This window comes from Nyctereutes procyonoides, unplaced genomic scaffold, assembly GCF_905146905.1.
Source record: "Nyctereutes procyonoides isolate TBG_1078 unplaced genomic scaffold, NYPRO_anot_genome, whole genome shotgun sequence".
In the NCBI taxonomy this organism is placed as follows: domain Eukaryota; kingdom Metazoa; phylum Chordata; class Mammalia; order Carnivora; family Canidae; genus Nyctereutes; species Nyctereutes procyonoides.
In genome coordinates this window covers 18,169,185-18,176,660 of record NW_026575033.1, presented here as the reverse complement: position 1 = coordinate 18,176,660, position 7,476 = coordinate 18,169,185, and positions in this window count along the sequence as shown.

Below are 7,476 nucleotides of genomic sequence, written 5' to 3'. Positions count from 1 at the left end.
ATTCTGATTTAAAAAAAAAAAAAAGAACAATTCTGTGGGGCCAAAGTGAAAAGGAAATTAAAAATCTATAAGCAGACTCTGGATGATGACCTCTGTTCTGAGGAAAGTGGAAGTTTCAGTGACCTAAGGGCTAGAGTTCCACACCGACTGAAGACTAGGTAGGTCTTAGGTACTCTGATGCAAAAGTTCAAGTCCAAATAGGATATTTGCATGGTTTTAGAATGTCTATCCCCAAATATGTAATAATTAAAAAGGGAAAATAGTAAATTTACAGTGGAGCTTCTTGGCAGTCATCATCTTAGCCAAGTGATCATGGTTACCATCCTAAGTAATAGCTCTATATTGACATTGTGTGCTGCATTTGGAAAGCCATACTTCTGTGGTATCCTTCCCACTGATGCATGATTTCAGAATAAGCATGAGAAAACATCAAACAAACCCAAAGTGAGGGACATCCTACAAAATAACTGAGCACTACTTTTGCAAAGTATCAAGGTCATGGTATGGGGTACTGTCACAGATCGAGGAGACTAGGGAGTCAGATAAACGTAAGACAAGGACATGTAATGTGAGATCCTACATTAGGTCTTAGAACAGATGAAAGACACTAATTGGAAACCTGGTAAAAGGTGAGAAATTTTCTACTTTATTTTACTAACTTTAGTAAATAGGGTTGTAACAAGGTTAATGTCTTTGTTTTGATCAATATCCTGTGGTTATGGAAGCTGTTAATATAAGGGTGACAGGTGTATGGGAATGCTATACTGCTTTTGCAATTCTTTAAAGCTAAAATTATTTCTAAAAAATTAAGTGCTAAAACAGGTACCAGTGACCCAGTGACCTCTTTGGGGTTATAAAGGGGATCAAGAAAAAAGGTGAAACAGGAAAAACAAAAGGATCATTAGATCATGACTAGAAGAATTTATTAAATTCAACTCATCATAGGCTGGCGGACTCTCTCTTCTTTTTGACTATTATAGACTGTGTGAGGCATGTGGACAGAAGTCACCGGTTAAGTGAGAAGTCACTGCTAATGGAAATGTAAACCTCGAAAGGAAGCAGTCAGACAAGCAGGCACCATCAACATTCCATCCAAGTGGCTTGAAATTTCCTGGAAGCAGCTCCTTCCTCTTTTAATAAAACTTTGCCCTGGGCACTGTAACTTTAATGGAACCATAAAAGTAACAAGGCATTAAACAAATCTCAGACTTAAGAGGCTGGAAAAGTGAGAGGGTGAAGATACTCAAGTTAATCCAATCCACTTAATGATAGCTCCAATGAATGTAAATCAATTACTCCCAGGTTTTATGTTCTTCAATGCTCCTGAGATTTTGTTGTGGTATTCTAAACAGAATATAAGAAAATATCAAGCAAAAACTGATGAAACTTCTGGGAAAATTAACAAATTCATTTTTCTCAATTAAGAGCTCAAGGAGATCAAAAATATTTACTACAGATAATACAAATAGCAAGCTTTATCTAACTGCAGTAGAGAATACTCATTCAAGAATAAATGGAGCTTTTACAAGATCGACTGTATACTTAGCTACAATTCAAGTCTCAATATTCCAGATTATCTATATCACACATACTGCTTTCCCTGTCAATTATGCAGTTAAGTTCAAAATCAGTAACACAATGATGAATAAAATTCCTCATAACTGTAAACTTAAAAACAGACTTCAAAGAAGAATCATTTATGGAATTAAGAAAGTACTTGGAGTGGAATTATATTTTATTTAAATTCAATTAATTAACATACAATGTATTATTGGTTTCATAGGTAGAAGTCAGTGATTCATCAGTCTTTTACCCGGTGCTCATTATATCACGTGTCCATCACCCACTTACCCCCACACCAACCACTGCCTCCCTGCCATCCCCTCCAGAAACTGTTTTCTATGATTAAGAGTCTCTTATGGTTTGTCTCTCTCTCTGATTTCCTCTTGTTTTATTTTTTTCCTCCCTTCCCTTTATGGTCCTCTGTTTTGTTTTTTAAATTCCACATTAGTGTGAGATCATATGTAATTGTCTCTCTCTAATTGACTTATTTCACTTAGCATAATACCCTCTAGTGGAATGGAGTTATATTGAAGATCCTACATATGAGAACTTACACAGCCCAACAAAAGTGGCACTTAGAGGGAAAACCATAGCATTACACAATAGAAGAAGGATTTAAAATGACGAGCCAACCATATACTTAAGAAGTTAGAAAAAGAACAGAATAAGCCCAAAAAAGAATAAAAAGAAAGGATAAGGAGCAAAAGACAAAATCACAGTATTAGAGAGAAAAAAACAACAGAGGCAAACCCTGGTTCTTTGAAAAGAAAAATAGATAAGTCCAGCAATATGAATTTTTTTTAAAGAAGGAAATTGCAGATAAGCAAGATTAGGAATGAATAAAATGAGTGGAGTATAGCAGATATTAAAGAAAAAAAAATGCATGGCATTAGGAAGCTGCTACTCTGGTCCCTCCGGGTTTCAGCTTTTCCTCACTGGCCACTTCTTTTTTGGTTTACTTAATGCAATATGTTGGTCTTCAAAATTGAATATTCCATTTCTCAGGTATAAGCTTATCTTCTGATCTATACAGGCTTGTGTCTGTGGAATCTGTACACCTCTTCAGTCAGCAGGGTTGTAGAAAAAGACAGCTGCTGGAAGGCGAGAAAACTCTCACCCAACATGGTGCTCCTTGTGCAGTCAGACGGTTTCCCCACTCACGCTCAGTCCTCAGTGCCCCACTGGCTCATACTCTCATAGCCGGTAAGAAGTTACTTTTTTTTTTTTTTTTTAAGTTTGTCTCTGTACTAATCTCTAGGGTATAAGGTGACAGACAACTTAATTCTAGCAGTTTTGGAGCTCTGAGAAAAATAGATTTTTCTTTCACTCTGTGTTTCTGATGAGAGCCCAGGAGCTGGCTATAAAACCAACATAATATAGTTTCTGTTGAAATTCCTGTCCAACTGAAGGGGTTCACATCATTTAATAGGGGAGGTTTACAGAGCTAAGAGACTCAGCCGATATCACAGTTATAAACTCAATCTAGGTCTGTTGGGTCCAAATACTGCCTCTTTTCCTGTTACTACCTTTGAGGTTACATTTTGACTTCCTGTGATGCACTGTTTCTATTTTTATGCACTATTTATGTTTTTTGTGCTTTGTGTGACTGTCCTTACAACCTCCAAAGTGATACCAATGGAGGTGTTTCTGAATAATTTTACACTAAAGAAGGGTGTTATTTCATTATTTATAAAACCCTAAATGCATGGTGCCCTCATCAGGCTCTGCAGGCACATAAAATAAAACTTCCATGCAGAGAGAGCACATTTTTTTCCATAGTAACCTATTTCTTACTTGAAAAATGAAAGATGAAGAATTGAACCAAATATTAATCCTTCCAGCCCTACTTAACTAATAAACTGACAGTATGAGGATAGACTCTGCCCCCCTTCTGAAGTACCTGATTTAATACTCACAAGGATCACAATAAGAGCTACAGTGTCTTGGGAACTGAGAATCACCAATTCTGTAATACCACAGAAATCCTAAGGATGCACTTTAATATAACTGGGTTAACAACAGCTTCAATTCTACCCTATGTTCAAGATCGAGTCCATGCATCTCTGTGTGGTTTGAATGAGAGATTTATACTAATCACCCCTATACTTTTTTAAAGATTATTTATTTATTTGAGAGAGAGAGAGAGAGAGAGAGAGAATGAGTAGTGGGAAGAGCAGAGGGAGAGGGAGAAGCAGACTCCTCAACGAGTAGGGAGCCTGAGCCAGGGCTCAATCCCAGGACCTGAGATCATGACCTGAGCCCAAAGCAGAAGCTTAACCGACTGAGCCACCCAGACACCCCTGTACTTTTCATTTATAACATTTTCCTGCCACAAAAATCTCTGTGCCTATAAATGTACATATCTTCAAAATGTTGCAAGGAGGATGGGCTCATTGTAGAGAATAAGGTGGGAATTATGGGTAGGGAGGCAGGGGAGAAATCAATGTTTCCCCTTTCCTTTCCTTTATGGTATGCTCTCTCTTACTTTCCTAACTTGGTGGGAGGAGCTCAAAGCATAAGAAAAACTAGAGCAAACCCCACTGCCCATTCTGTGGCCTTCCAACCCTGTTTCAACTATCCTTTCCAATTTTTTAAATTCTCTGTGCAATCATCCACCCTTTCCAAGAATCCTTTGTTCCAACACCACCAAGCTATTTATAACTTCCGGAGGTTTTCATGCTATTTTAGACCTCTATATATCTGCAGATGCTTTTCTCTGGTTCTGGAATGTCTTTCTCCTCCTCTTCCACCAGGAGAACCTACTTCCCCTTATACAGTTTTCAAGCTTTACTGTTAGTTGTTCCTAGACTCAAAATCAGAGCAAATCACTTCCTATTTATGCCTATATTCTTCCTTGGACATGTTTCTATTATTGTATTTACACTGCATTTAACTATCTGCTTACATGCCTGTGCTATCCATTGGTCTGTGATATCCTTAAAGACAGAGACAGTATCTTAGACATCTTTGAGTCATCGGCACCCAAAACAATACCTAAATGTATTTGTTGAATGAATGAATTCCTTCAAAGGTGTTTCTAAAGTTATCATGCCTAAATATTAGAAAATAAAGCTAAATGGCAGGAATTAGATTTTAATCTAAATTAATTTCAGTAGGTGAAAAGCTTGACCATATCAATCACTAGGGTCTTCTTAGTCTCTAATCTTTACTTTTTGATCTGATGCTGTGATTCCTGGGTCATTTGCTAAGGGGTAGAGCAGGGTCTGGAGAGCCTAGTGTTGAGAGTATTTATTTATACAAGGATGAAACAAACAAAAATTTGTTTATGATTTCCACTAAGGATCAACCATCGTCTCCGGAAGAACCTATTACAATCCAGGCATTGCACCTGCCATTGAATATACAAAGATTAAATACAGTGGAGTTACGCCCAAAATCCAATGGGACACAAAACATACTTAACTTCTGCCTGAAAGACTATGCTTATTCAATGAATTAATAGAATGGCCATTTATGGAAGCCAAAAGGTGATTTTTTAGATAATAAATGGTTGTTGTTCACAACAGAACTTGTACAAACAAGATGACACTAATGCATTTGTAATAGCTATTTATGGACTGGAGCCCAAGCTAGATGCCAAAAGTGGCTACAGCAGACACTAATGAAGTAACCAGTGGAGCCAGATCTATGTGTAGTTGTTTACTAATAGGTTTAATTATTATTATTATTTTTTAGATCAGGGAGCCCTATGCCTTAATTACATTTGGCAATGGGTAAAAGTATTGACTGAGCCTAGATTCCTGATGTGCAAGTAGAAATCACAATGTCAGTTCTTCATCACTGGGTCATGTCGACTTTAAGGAAGGCAGGATGTCATATAACCTTATTTTCATGGTGGGGAAAAACCCTATTACTTTATACAAAAGGAAACTGAAATCCCAGAGAGATTTCAGTAAATGATTCAAAGTAACATTATCAGCAGTCTATTTCATTTCAGACTCCAAGCCCACTCTCCTTCCGCTGCACCCCAAATTGGATTACCATAAATAATGGACTAGGTTTATAACACAAATGTAAGTTGTCACTGAATTCACTTAACTGATCCTTTCTGTTCCAAATATGCTGTGGCCCAGAAAATGGTGCACCAATATGAAATGGGTGCATTCCATCAACACTCTAGTGTCTGAAGCTTCTTACTAGATGTAATATATGAGTAACTCAGGAGGAACTATAATTTTTTTCAATAGTACCAGGAGAGGAAAGTTATGGTTTAAAACTTCCGGCAGCTACAAGAGGGGTCAAGTCAGTGAAATTTCTCATTATGATTTCTGTCTTCATGTGGTAGAGCTTATGACCCAAAAGATGAAAAAAAATATCAAGAATTTTGTTAAGAGGCACACACTGGCCAGTAGTGGGAATAGCCAGGCTCTAGAGGCAGGTAGATCTTGAAACGGGCTGGGTCACTTTCTATTCTTCACATTCAGCTTGATTATATAAATGATAATGCTAACAGCTGCCAGAAGGGTACTCTCAGGAGTAAATAACATGTGAAAAGGAACCTGGTATGGGATGTTCTTAGGCTTCATGTCCTCTTTTTGTGTGTGTGAGGCCCCTGGATCATTCCTTAGGCTCCAATTGGCTTCTCAGCCCCTCTCTTTTTCCCCAAATTAGAATTAGGAGGAGGTGAGTGAGGTACTCAGCTCAGGCATAAAATTTCAGGGGTTCCTCAAAGCACAGTAATCAAGGTAAAGAATATTTTAATGTGTATTTCTAATTAACATCCTGTAAGACTTGGCCTCAATTGCTTCACCTAATATCGGCTTTGTTGGATTCCATCTTTATTTAAAAGTTTGATATTTTCTTCTTCATGGGCTTTTTTTTGCCTTTTTTAATTTTCAAAAATATTTTATTAAAATACGATTCACTCTTGATTATTATTTTGGTGAACTTTAAATTTTATATCCAAACCAAGTGGCTCACTCACCTTCTGCTAATTCTACACCCAGTTCTTCCCTCTCTTCAGCCTCAGGTCTTAGCAGCCTTTCCACTTCTCTTAGAAGCCAACATTCTAGCCTTAGGGCTCCTTAATTCTAGACTGGTGGTGCAGTGGAGGCAGGTTTTTCAATGCTCCTTTCCTTGCCTCTCAAATGCAAGAAGAAAAAAAAAAAGACTGTTTTAGGTTCCACTTTGAAGAAGTGAGGGAGAAAACCAATGTAAAGTGAAGAAGGCTATTTTATCTGTCAGGAGTCACTGCATAGAGCCTAGAACCAATTGAGCCTGGCAAGTGCTACAGTAGAAACGGTGAAAGCATGGTGCTAGATCACCTGCATTCTCCAACCTTCAGAGGCTATGTGACCTGGGGAAGGTACTTAATCACTTGGCCCTTACTAGCTATGCCAATTAGGGCAACTTGAGTCCTACCACTTACTAGCTATGCCATCTTGGGAAGTTACCTGAGGTCTGCTAGTTATCAGTTGTGCCATATTGGACAAATTCCTCTAGCTCTACCCCTTCCTAAATTTGACATCTTTGTCAAGGAACTTTAGTTCTGTCCTTACTAGTTGTGCCATCTTGGGTAATTACTCAAGCTCTACTCATTGTAAGTCATGTCATGTTGGGATGTTACATGAGCCCTGTTCCTTACTAGCTATGCCATCTTGGGAAGTTGCTTAGGCTCTCTCTATGCCTTGGTTTTTCTCACCTGTAAAATGGGGCAATGAAGGTAGCTACCTTGTGGTTATCATGAAGATTAAATAAGTTAAGGCATGTAATACTCTTAGGATAATATCTGCTGGGCATTAAGAACTCAATCCATAGGGGCGTGGGTGGCACAGCCGTTGGGCATCTGCCTTCAGCTCAGGTTGTGATCTCGGGGTCCTGAGATCGAGTCCCATATTGGGCTCCCTCTCTGCCTGTCTCTCATGAATAAATAACCTTAAAAAAAAAAAACAA